At 60.7% G+C, this 12,500-nt stretch overlaps 2 non-coding genes and 1 pseudogene across 2 annotated transcripts in view; all 3 read right to left on the bottom strand.

Annotated features, from left to right (window-relative positions):
- LOC145273251 (large subunit ribosomal RNA) overlaps positions 1-3,517 on the bottom strand; it is a 5,730-nt gene extending 2,213 nt beyond the window's left edge. Inside the window, exon 1 of the ribosomal RNA XR_013866276.1 lies at positions 1-3,517. This exon is cut by the window's left edge and continues 2,213 nt beyond it. This is a non-coding gene — a ribosomal RNA (large subunit ribosomal RNA).
- Positions 3,518-4,113: 596 nt separating this feature from the next.
- Positions 4,114-4,271, bottom strand: LOC145273372 (5.8S ribosomal RNA). The gene has a single exon (XR_013866365.1). It is a non-coding gene; the product is annotated as a 5.8S ribosomal RNA (ribosomal RNA).
- A 394-nt stretch (positions 4,272-4,665) lies between these two features.
- Positions 4,666-7,037, bottom strand: LOC145273419 (small subunit ribosomal RNA; annotated as a pseudogene).
- Positions 7,038-12,500: the final 5,463 nt, after the last annotated feature.

The raw sequence follows: 12,500 nt of genomic DNA, 5'->3' as shown, positions 1-12,500 counted from the left end.
GTCGACGCCACACTCCTGCCGCCCGACGGCGGACTCCCACCCGTATCGCTCTCCGACCCGCAACACACGCTCGCTTGACCGCGACCGCTCGACCGGAACACGCCGCCGCACAACGGACCGCCGCGGCCCCTATGCCTTCGCCGCAAAGCGCGAACGGAGCGAACGCTACAGCCCCGTACCGGTTCCTCGCTTCGCGCGGGCACGGCCCGACCGACCCGGTCCTCGGAGCCAATCCTTCTTCCGAAGGTACGGATCCATTTTGCCGACTTCCCTTACCTACATTGATGCCATCGACGAGAGGCTGTACACCTTGGAGACCCTGCTGCGGATGGTGGGTACGGACCGACTCGAGAGCTGCGAAAACCGGACCCGGATTTTCCAGGGCCCGCCGGAAAGCGCACCGGACGCCGCCCGAGCCGCGGCGCTCTACAGGTACCTTTTCCGTATCTCCGGACGAGCCGATTCCACGGACATGGTCCTTTACGAAGAAGAGAGAACTCTTCCCGGGGCTCCCCGGCGACGTCTCCGGGCTCGCTTGCGTCACCCGGGTTTCGCCCGGGAAGCGACGGGCGCCGCCGACATCGCTGCCGACAGCGTCGCCACCCCCGGGCCCTCTCCGAGTCCGGGTTCGGGAATATTAACCCGATTCCCTTTCGACGGGAGGCCGGCCGCTTTTTTTTTGTTTGGGGCTTTTGATTCGATTCGATTCGATTCGCTTTCCTTTCACCTTTCATAACGGATCCGGCGCCTTTCGGGAAGACTTTCGCCCGCGTCTTAGGACCGACTGACCCGTGCTCGACCGCCGTTGGCACGGAACCCTCTCCACTTCGGTCTTCGAAGGTCTCGTTCGAATATTTGCTACTACCACCGAGATCTGCACCCGCGGTCGGCCTCCACCCGGGCTCGCGCCCTAGGCTTCCGTGCTCGCCGCGGCGCCCTCCTACTCGTCGCGGCATCGTTTCGGCGCGAAAGTTCATCGCTCCTCGCCGCGACGGTCCGGCATCGGTCCGTCGCTCCAGCGCCATCCATTTTCGGGGCCGGTCGATTCGGCAGGTGAGTTGTTACACACTCCTTAGCGGATTCCGACTTCCGTGGCCACCGTCCTGCTGTCTATATCGACCGACACCCTTTCGGGGATCTCATGGGCGTCGCGTTAGGCACCTTAGCCGGACGTTTGGTTCATCCCACAGCGCCAGTTCTGCTTACCAAAAGTGGCCCACTTGGCACTCGCATTCGAGGTGACCAACCGCCCAGCGAAGCGTGCTGGCGGCGGCGGCCGGATGGGTCGGCTCCGTCGTTCGGGAGAGTCGGCCCGTTCCACCCGTTCCGAGTTCGAGAGTAGGTCGAGGCCGTGAACGGCCCCGGGGCCTCCAATCGTTCGCTTTACCGGATGGAATTGCGACGATCGAGCGCCAGCTATCCTGAGGGAAACTTCGGAGGGAACCAGCTACTAGACGGCTCGATTGGTCTTTCGCCCCTACACCCGGTTCCGACGATCGATTTGCACGTCAGAGGCGCTTCGGACTTCCACCAGGATTTCCTCTGGCTTCATCCCGACCGGGCGTGGATCGCCATCTTTCGGGTCCCTGGTCGCTCGCTACGCCCAGAGTCGGCCGAGTCGTACTCGGAAAAAGGGGGAAACCGACCCGGGGGTGATGCGCCCGCGCGCAGCGCCTAAACTCGACGACAAAATAGGACTAGTTCAAGCCGCGGGATCTCACCGATGGGCGGAAGGAGGATATGGAAGCTGGCGCCCGGCAATTCCCCTTTTTGGAAGATGCGCCGGTCCCCTCTCGGGGAGGAGGAAAAACAACCGCACGTCAGCCACGAGCCTTCCCTCTCCTATCTCTCTCGGGAAGAGAGAAAAAAGGAAAAGTTGTCGGGCACCGCAGCAGCGACGGCGGAAGGCCGAAAACGCCGCGCCGGCGGGATCGGGCACGGCTCGGAGGCGGGTGAGGCGAGGAGAAGACGACGGCACGAGACCGACGACACCCCCCGACGACCCCCGGACGACTTTGCCACGACACCTCTCCCGATCGACGCCCCCTACACGCTCTCTCGCTTTCGCTTCGCCTTCGGGGTTAGTCAGAGGTGGCCCCTACGACTCGCGAACGGCCAGGACTCCTCGGTCCGTGTTTCAAGACGGGTCGGGTGGGTTGCCGATGCACGTCGCTGACCCGGGGTGGCGGGCGGCTCGAGTAAAAAAGCGTCGCCGAGCGACCTCTCCGGAAACGGAAACGGGCGCGGGCGGGGTTGCCCCCGACAAGAACCCCGAAACGTCGGCGAGGGTGCGTGACGGCGAGGCCGCGCCAGTCCTATCCCGCCTCTCATCGCGCACGCGCCCGAGACGGTGGGGCGCCTAAGGAGCGACACACAGAGTGCGTCGCCCGCACGCGACTTCCGGCGGGATCAAAACGGACCGGCTCGCCACGTGTAACGGATCGTGTCAGATTTCCTCCGTTCCCGGCAGAAAGGGGCAGTTACGTTCGCGGGCCCGACGGCCGGTGGCCCCCGACTTCACAAGGTGGGAAGACGGGGGTTTTCAGGGTGATGAAACGCCTGCCGCCTACGGAAAAAAACCCGCGTGTTCGACCTGCACGACGGGAACGGGTCGCGACGACGGACCGGAGGGGAAGTGCGTCCGGTGCCGGCCGCGCGGAGGTCGCGCCGAAGCGCCCGCGCCATGATTACGCCGAGCGATGAGAAGGGGACGGGTGCAGCGGAGTCGCGCGCGGAGGGAGCAGGAGGAAAGAAGAAGCGGCGGCGACGGATGCGGCGGGTTAGGGCCCGCGGCAGCAGCGATCGAGAGGACGAGTCCCCTCCGTCGCAGCCAACCGACGCAGCCACCTACCGACGCCGCGGTCGTCACCACGTTTCCCTTCCCGATATCCACGCGGCCCGTCTCCTTCGTCGGCGACGCGGGCACAAAAGCTGGCCCGCGGAGAACGAGTTCCCCGCGGACACGACGAACGACGACCTGTGCCGCGACGGCCTCCTCTTTCAAGAACACACATCGAGTTTGGGCTCGAGCCTAGGCAGCACCGGACTGAGTCCCCCCGCGATCGCGGTGAGCGGTCCCACCCGTTTACCCCTGGGCGGTTTCACGTTCTCTTGAACTCTCTCTCCAAGTTCTTTTCAACTTCCCTCACGGTACTTGTCGACTATCGGACTCGTCCCGGTATTTAGCCTTGGATGGAGCTTACCACCCGATTTGGGCTGCGTTCCCAAGCAACCCGACTCTCGGATCGAAGGCCGTCGCTCGCCGTCCGCACCGAATGGGCCTGGCACCCGCCGCGGGCGGCCCCGATCGAGGGAACTCCGAACTATGCGAGACGAAAACGAACGGCTGCCTTCGACCCATGCGCCACACGTCCCGAAGCCTTTAACTTGCGACGGGATTCGGCGTTGGGCTTCTCCCGGTTCACTCGCCGTTACTAAGGGAATCCCGGTTGGTTTCTTTTCCTCCGCTTAGCGATATGCTTAAGTTCAGCGGGTCGTCTCGTCCGAGCCGAGGGCGGCGGTTTTTAGTAGAGTGTGGTGTTTGGAGGAGAGGAATCTCGATCGGTACCCTCCGTGTGACGACGGCTGGCCGATATAGCGCCCGTCCGACCGAAAATGAAGAAGCCAACAATTAAAAAAAAAAGCGTGGGTCCTCCCCATCCGACGTTGCCTACGACGCGGCCACCTTTTTACGGTGCGACGGCCGTGCTCGTCGCGCTGCTCGAGGCGTCGCTGAGAGACACCTTCATGAGGCAGAGAGCGAGACGAGCAGGCGGCGCTTACGTCGGCAGTCGGTTAGGTCGGTGCTTTTTTTTTTGTTTTGTTCTCCCTTCGGCTGCTTTCGGACAGACTCCTCCTGCTCCTCCTCCACAGTGTTTCTTCACGCGGTCGAAAAGGGAAAAGACTCCGCGGTCTGCCAGCGGGAGACGAAGGAGGAGGCCGGAGAGGGTTTTAAAAAAAAAAAAGACATTGAAAGGAGTCAATTCTTTTTTTATTTTTCTTCCCCCTCGTCACTCGCTCCTGCGACGTCCCGGTTACCACCGTGCCGAGGACCGGGCGGGCACGGGGACGGCAAGATGTCGTTTCGTTAACGGAGAAAGACATGTAACGTTCCGCCTCTCGACCGGACGTGGCCCCGAGACAAGGGATCTCGGGGCCGCAATGTGCGTTCGAGGTGTCGATGTTCACTGAGTCCTGCAATTCGCATCAGTTCTCGCGGCTGGCCGCGCTCTTCATCGACGGACGAGCCGAGTGATCCCCCGTCCAGGGTTCAGCACTTGGGTTTTTATATTAGTTTTTGTTTATATAGATTTAGTAGTGTGCGAGGAGGTCTGTGCGAGGAGGCGTGACGGCATTGCAATGTCGCGAGTAGTTTGTTTTTAGCTAGCGGCGGTGGCACAGCGGCTGCAAAAAAAACAAAAAACGATAAAGCGGCGACAAGGCAAAGAAGAAGCGGCCATCACTTGCGGTGGGCGAAAAAACAAACAGGTGGTAAGACGCGGAAGCAAGCAAGAAGAGCTGGGGCTTTAAAAACCTCCGCGTCACCACAAATCTATCTCTCGCTCCGCCTTTTATAGGTTTGTTTGCGCGCATTCGAGGCGTTGACGCCGACAGACAGAGGAGGTAGGCCGGAAAACAACAAACCAGTCTCGAACGGGAAAACGGTAATGATCCTTCCGCAGGTTCACCTACGGAAACCTTGTTACGACTTTTACTTCCTCTAAACGATCGGGTTCGGTCGTCTTCTCCAGGCATCGAACGCCGAGGCGTAGATGCACGAGTGTCGTGACGGACACGTCGCGCACTGCCCGGCGGCGTCGTCGGCCAGATCCGAGGACCTCACCGGACCGTTCGATCGGTAGTAGCGACGGGCGGTGTGTACAAAGGGCAGGGACGTGATCGACGCGGGCTGTTGACCCGCGCCTACCGGGAATTCCTCGTTCACGGGGTTGGTTACAGGCCCCGATCCCTATCACGGGAGGTGGTTCAGAGGTTTCCCAACCCTCTCGGGCCGGGGCGAAGTCCCCGCTGATACCTCCAGTGTAGCGCGCGTGCGGCCCCGGACATCTAAGGGCATCACAGACCTGTTATCGCTCCGCCTCGTGTGGCTTTCTGCCACCCGTCCCTCTAAGAAGTGCGTGAGAAAACCGACCCGGACCCGAGCGCCACGGAGGACGCCGAGCCCGCCGTAAAAATCACTGACATCGGCGCACTAGTTAGCAGGCCGGAGTCTCGTTCGTTATCGGAATCAACCAGACGGATCGCTCCACCAACTAAGAACGGCCATGCACCACCACCCACCGAATCGAGAAAGAGCTATCGATCTGTCAATCCTACCGGTGTCCGGACCGGGTGAGTTTTCCCGTGTTGAGTCAAATTAAGCCGCAGGCTCCACTCCTGGTGGTGCCCTTCCGTCAATTCCTTTAAGTTTCAGCTTTGCAACCATACTCCCCCCGGAACCGAACTCTGGTTTCCCGCAGGCTACCCGCCGGGTCATGGAAGCGAACGCCGGCGGATCGCCGGTCGGCATCGTTTACGGTCGGAACTACGACGGTATCTGATCGTCTTCGAACCTCCGACTTTCGCTCTTGATCGAGGAAAACGTGCTTGCCACACGCCATCGCTGCAGTTCGTCTTGCGACGATCCAAGAATTTCACCTCTAACGTCGCAATACGAGTGGCCCCGACCGCTCCCTTCGATCATTGCCTCGCCGTAGACGGAGACCGACAGACGTAGACGAGGCCCTCTTCCATCATTCCATGCTTATCGTATGCAAGCTTGAACAGCCCGCTCTGAGCACTCTAATTTTTTCAAAGTGAACGTACCGGCCGCCGCGGACACTCGGTTAAGAGCACCCTTGGAGGAGAAACCGCCGACCGCAACACGCGCGCAGACAAGACACGAAGCAGGGACTCGGAGCGGACCGGGGGGTTCAAAAAAAAAGAGGAACGCGCGGAAAGGGAGAGGGAGAGAAGCGCGGGGGTCAGAGTGCGGGGATGCGAATGAACACACCCAAACACACACACGTAGCACCCCCCCGTTAGACTACTCCCGGAACCGAACCGACGACCACTTGTTTTTTTTTTTCCCGGATCCCGATCACGACCTCCTCGTCCACCTCGCCGGCAGGACCGCGTGGCGGGTATGCTAGCGGTTGACACCGGCGGAAAGGGCCGGGAATGCGAACGGACGACCAAAGTCAACGACGGACGATGGCGCCGCCGCCCCGGGGCCGCTTGCGCGACCACGAACCCGAGTTCGGACTACGAGCTTTTTAACCGCAACAACTTTAATATACGCTACCGGAGCTGGAATTACCGCGGCTGCTGGCACCAGACTTGCCCTCCGGTTGGTCCTCGTTAACGGATTTGAAGTGTACTCATTCCGATCGCGGGGCCTCGACAGAGTCCCGCGTCGTTATTTTTCGTCACTACCTCCCCGTGCCGGGAGTGGGTAATTTGCGCGCCTGCTGCCTTCCTTGGATGTGGTAGCCGTTTCGCATGCTCCCTCTCCGGAATCGAACCCCGATTCCCCGTTACCCGTAGTAACCACGGTAGGCACTTAACCGACCGTCGACAGTTGATAGGGCGGACCCTCGAGAGACCCGTCGCCGGGCGTGAAAGCTCGTGCGATCGACCAGTGAGTTATCCAGAGTCACCAAAGCGGAGCGCGCCGCCCTATGAGCCCCGCCACCGAACGGACCCGCGAGCGGGAACGCCGACGACGGGAGGACGGAATGACGCGCATCGGTCTCAGTCTAATATGTAGCGCCGCGACCCGGAACGGCCGACGCGGGTGCCAGCGCGCGAGGCGTGGCGACGACGGCGCGCCGACCGATCGCGGCCTGTGTCACATGTATTAGCTCTAGAATTGCCACAGTTATCCATCGCCTCCGAGGAGGAATACGGTCCCGAGGATTAGGTCCGGTTCCTGAGCCATTCGCGGTTTCGCCCGTTCTAATGCGTGGCGTGAACTTACACTTGCATGGCTTAAGCTTTGAGACAAGCATATGACTACTGGCAGGATCAACCAGGTATCGTTGGAATTTGGGACTTTGTTTCGACAGAACGACAGACCGACCGACCGACCGACCGACATAAGACAGACAACTACAACGACGGGCACGTGTTTATTTGTTTTTCGAGGAGGTTCGCCGTCAGTAGAAGCGCGCTGCCCGCGCTGATGGCCTCTTTTTTGTTTCTCCCCTGACTTGGACCGAGACCGAGACTCAAAGAACGAAAGCGACCAACGTCGACAACAACAACGACAACGGCACCCTTGACAGCGATACATACGACAAACGACAAGCAGCACGACGGCAGTGCACACGGACATCGAGGGTCAAGGTGCAGACTGAACTCGCCGAGGTCGTCGTCATCGTGGTCGCCATCGATTCCGTCTCGTCGTCGTCGTCGTCAACGTCCACGTCACAGCCGGCCGAGAAGAGAGAACAGACGACAGCGTCGACAACAACAACATCGACAACGGCACCCTTGACAGCGATACATACGACAAACGACAAACAGCACGACGGCAGTGCACACGGACATCGGAGGTCAAGGTGCAGACTGGAATCGTCGAGGTCGTCGTCATCGTGGTCGCCATCGATGCCGTCTCGTCGTCGTCGTCGTCGTCTTCGTCGTCGTCGTCGTCATCAACGTACCAACCGACCGAGACGAGAGAGCAAGCAACAACGTCGACAACAACAACGACAACGGCACCCTTGACAGCGATACATACGACAAACGACAAACAGCACGACGGCAGTGCACACGGACATCGGAGGTCAAGGTGCAGACTGAACTCGTCGAGGTCGTCGTCATCGTGGTCGCCATCGATGCCGTCTCGTCGTCGTCGTCGTCTCCGTCGTCGTCGTCGTCGTCGCCAACGTCAACGTCAACATCACAGCCGTCATCGGGGAGGAGCTGGACCAGGGCAGCGGCGGCGTAAATTTTCCCGTCACCTTCGTCGTCGCCTTCGTCGACCGACCGACCGACCGGCGTCGTGTTCGTGCTCGGAAAACCGAGGAGAGACAACGTGCACATGGCGCGTTCTCGCAAGCGGCTCCTCGGTCCGATTTTTTTGGGCGGCTTTTTCGAGCTTTTTTTTTTTCTCACCCTTTCGTCCGTGCGACGGCGAACGTTAGGGGAAAAAAAAAAAAAAAAAAACGACAACAACGCGGCGGACCGGGCGAACAACATCGTCGACACACACGACATTGACGACCGGTCCCCCTTTTCACAATCGCATCGAGATAAAAACGAACGAGTCCGATTCGAGCACCGAGTCGCGAGCGGGAGGACTGTCGGTGCAAGTATCGATCACTGACGTGAGCGCTTCGCCGGACAGAGGATGGCTCATCCGGCAGCCGTGCAAATCGACGGTATGGGAAGAACGAACAAGAAGAGCAACGACTTGATCGGCGGCTTGGGAACTGCGGACGGTGAAAACGGGTTAATCGACTGCGACCACGACTGCTCGATCGATCTTCTTTGGCGCTAACAAAGGTGGAGGTGGCGCAAGAAGGGACTAGCGCTATCACCGTCCACGTATCAGAAGATGCGGCGGCAGACGTCGACGCTTATGCGTTGTCGGACGAGAAGTCGCTGCAGCACGTGTACCGCGAGCGGGACGTCCAAGGTTTTGCCAGACGGAAAGAAATCGGGTGTCAGCGAACGTTCACACGGCTGTGAGATCGGACGCTGACAGGAGTAGGAGGCGGCAGGCAGGCGGCGGTTACGGCGGCGGCGCCTGCTGCTGCTCATCCTCCTGTTTGCTGCGGCGACTTCCAGGACGGGAGAGCATCGAACAACGTACGTATGGTTACAAGGGGATCAGGATCTACATAGTGCATCCCCCGCGGCTATTTTTGTTTGTTTGTTCGCTCGTTCGTTAATTCGTTCGTTCGTTCGTTCGTTCGTTACAATGTACGTTTTTCCGTTCGACGGCGGCAGAGAGCGGCGGCGTTTCTCCCTAATCCGGAGGATTTATCGGTCGCACAGCGATGGGTCGTTCGGCCGATCATCGAAAGATTCGCAGGTAGTGGTTGAATGGCAGAACGGCAGCAACAACAACAGCGGCGGCTGAGAGCGGCGAACGCTGAGGCGGAAGCAGAAGCTGCAGCAAACGTATCGGCTAAACATGGTGGACATAGATATGGCTGACGACGCGGGTACCACGACGACTATGGAACCAGGAAAAGGAGCCGTTAGTTGTTCCAACATATCGTTCGACACGTCGAGCAGCCCTAGGTCCACGGAGAAGCACACACACGTACCACGTATTATAACCTAACGACGATGAGCGGGCGCACGGTTGGCAGGAACGAAGGCGGCGGATCAAAACAAGTTGGAGCGCGGGGCGACAGCGATAACGGTGACAGCCCTAGGCGGCGGAGATGCCACTTTCTGACGCCTTTGCGACAAGCCCGTAGAGACGTTCCGGACCACCACGAGGCAAAGAGTCGCTGCTCCGACGAACCGACACACCAAAGTGTGCTTCCTACCGAACATGTTTTATAAAACTTTCAAACTGGAAAACCCCAGAAATGGTGTTGGTATTTGTCCAGACCCACCTCCGACACCTGAAAATGGTGGTCAAAAAAAACGTCGATTATACGAAGCGACATTTCTGGTCGGCGATTTTCCAGTTTTACGCCTACTGCCACATGGGGATGTCGGTAGGCGTCGCAAAGTGCCTTCTCGTAGGCTAGGCACACCAGGACTTTGTCATTTTTTTCCCCCTCGACATTCCTGGTCCGGTCTATTCCGATTTTACACCTACCGCCATGTGGGGGTGGCAGTAGGCGTCGAAAAGTGCCTTCTCGACCGCTAGCGACACCACTACTTTATCGAGCTCTGGAGGCCCGCACACCGACCCGGGGGCCGCGGAGTCGACCCCGGGGGCCTCCGCCTCTCGCCGCCGCTCACTTGGACGCCTTCCGCAACCTGTGGTCCCGCTCGGGGCCGCCGGGAGCCTCGCCGACCTGACCGGTGTCGGTAGGCGTCTGGAAGCGCCCGGCCGACCTGGACGAGGTCCCCCTGGCCCCCGGGGGACACCCCTTAGTTGGATGGGGGTGCTGTCCCGGGCACACATGCAACCCGCGGCCGCCTACCGACAGCCCCCGTCGCTCGATCGCTACTCCTTTCCAACATATGTCGGAGAAGCCGGGCGGTTGTGAAACCCCAGAAATGGTGTTGGTATTCGTCCAGACCCACCTCCGACACCTGAAAATGGTGGTCAAAAAAAACGTCGATTATACGAAGCGACATTTCTGGTCGGCGATTTTCCAGTTTTGCGCCTACCGCCATGTGGGGGTGGCAGTAGGCGTCGAAAAGTGCCTTCTCGACCGCTAGCGACACCACTACTTTATCGAGCTCTGGAGGCCCGCACACCGACCCGGGGGCCGCGGAGTCGACCCCGGGGGCCTCCGCCTCTCGCCGCCGCTCACTTGGGACGCCTTCCGCAACCTGTGGTCCCGCTCGGGGCCGCCGGGAGCCTCGCCGACCTGACCGGTGTCGGTAGGCGTCTGGAAGCGCCCGGCCGACCTGGACGAGGTCCCCCTGGCCCCCGGGGGACACCCCTTAGTTGGATGGGGGTGCTGTCCCGGGCACACATGCAACCCGCGGCCGCCTACCGACAGCCCCCGTCGCTCGATCGCTACTCCTTTCCAACATATGTCGGAGAAGCCGGGCGGTTGTGAAACCCCAGAAATGGTGTTGGTATTCGTCCAGACCCACCTCCGACACCTGAAAATGGTGGTCAAAAAAAAAACGTCGATTATACGAAGCGACATTTCTGGTCGGCGATTTTCCAGTTTTGCGCCTACCGCCATGTGGGGGTGGCAGTAGGCGTCGAAAAGTGCCTTCTCGACCGCTAGCGACACCACTACTTTATCGAGCTCTGGAGGCCCGCACACCGACCCGGGGGCCGCGGAGTCGACCCCGGGGGCCTCCGCCTCTCGCCGCCGCTCACTTGGACGCCTTCCGCAACCTGTGGTCCCGCTCGGGGCCGCCGGGAGCCTCGCCGACCTGACCGGTGTCGGTAGGCGTCTGGGAAGCGCCCGGCCGACCTGGACGAGGTCCCCCTGGCCCCCGGGGGACACCCCTTAGTTGGATGGGGGTGCTGTCCCGGGCACACATGCAACCCGCGGCCGCCTACCGACAGCCCCCGTCGCTCGATCGCTACTCCTTTCCAACATATGTCGGAGAAGCCGGGCGGTTGTGAAACCCCAGAAATGGTGTTGGTATTCGTCCAGACCCACCTCCGACACCTGAAAATGGTGGTCAAAAAAAACGTCGATTATACGAAGCGACATTTCTGGTCGGCGATTTTCCAGTTTTGCGCCTACCGCCATGTGTGGGGTGGCAGTAGGCGTCGAAAAGTGCCTTCTCGACCGCTAGCGACACCACTACTTTATCGAGCTCTGGAGGCCCGCACACCGACCCGGGGGCCGCGGAGTCGACCCCGGGGGCCTCCGCCTCTCGCCGCCGCTCACTTGGACGCCTTCCGCAACCTGTGGTCCCGCTCGGGGCCGCCGGGAGCCTCGCCGACCTGACCGGTGTCGGTAGGCGTCTGGAAGCGCCCGGCCGACCTGGACGAGGTCCCCCTGGCCCCCGGGGGACACCCCTTAGTTGGATGGGGGTGCTGTCCCGGGCACACATGCAACCCGCGGCCGCCTACCGACAGCCCCCGTCGCTCGATCGCTACTCCTTTCCAACATATGTCGGAGAAGCCGGGCGGTTGTGAAACCCCAGAAATGGTGTTGGTATTCGTCCAGACCCACCTCCGACACCTGAAAATGGTGGTCAAAAAAAACGTCGATTATACGAAGCGACATTTCTGGTCGGCGATTTTCCAGTTTTGCGCCTACCGCCATGTGGGGGTGGCAGTAGGCGTCGAAAAGTGCCTTCTCGACCGCTAGCGACACCACTACTTTATCGAGCTCTGGAGGCCCGCACACCGACCCGGGGGCCGCGGAGTCGACCCCGGGGGCCTCCGCCTCTCGCCGCCGCTCACTTGGACGCCTTCCGCAACCTGTGGTCCCGCTCGGGGCCGCCGGGAGCCTCGCCGACCTGACCGGTGTCGGTAGGCGTCTGGAAGCGCCCGGCCGACCTGGACGAGGTCCCCCTGGCCCCCGGGGGACACCCCTTAGTTGGATGGGGGTGCTGTCCCGGGCACACATGCAACCCGCGGCCGCCTACCGACAGCCCCCGTCGCTCGATCGCTACTCCTTTCCAACATATGTCGGAGAAGCCGGGGCGGTTGTGAAACCCCAGAAATGGTGTTGGTATTCGTCCAGACCCACCTCCGACACCTGAAAATGGTGGTCAAAAAAAACGTCGATTATACGAAGCGACATTTCTGGTCGGCGATTTTCCAGTTTTGCGCCTACCGCCATGTGGGGGTGGCAGTAGGCGTCGAAAAGTGCCTTCTCGACCGCTAGCGACACCACTACTTTATCGAGCTCTGGAGGCCCGCACACCGACCCGGGGGCCGC

Source organism: Euprymna scolopes, unplaced genomic scaffold (genome assembly GCF_053919585.1).
Source record: "Euprymna scolopes isolate OS-2025 unplaced genomic scaffold, ASM5391958v1 sca1, whole genome shotgun sequence".
Classification (NCBI taxonomy): domain Eukaryota; kingdom Metazoa; phylum Mollusca; class Cephalopoda; order Sepiida; family Sepiolidae; genus Euprymna; species Euprymna scolopes.
Note: the sequence above shows the minus strand (reverse complement) of the source record. Positions and strands in the feature narration are given on the sequence as shown.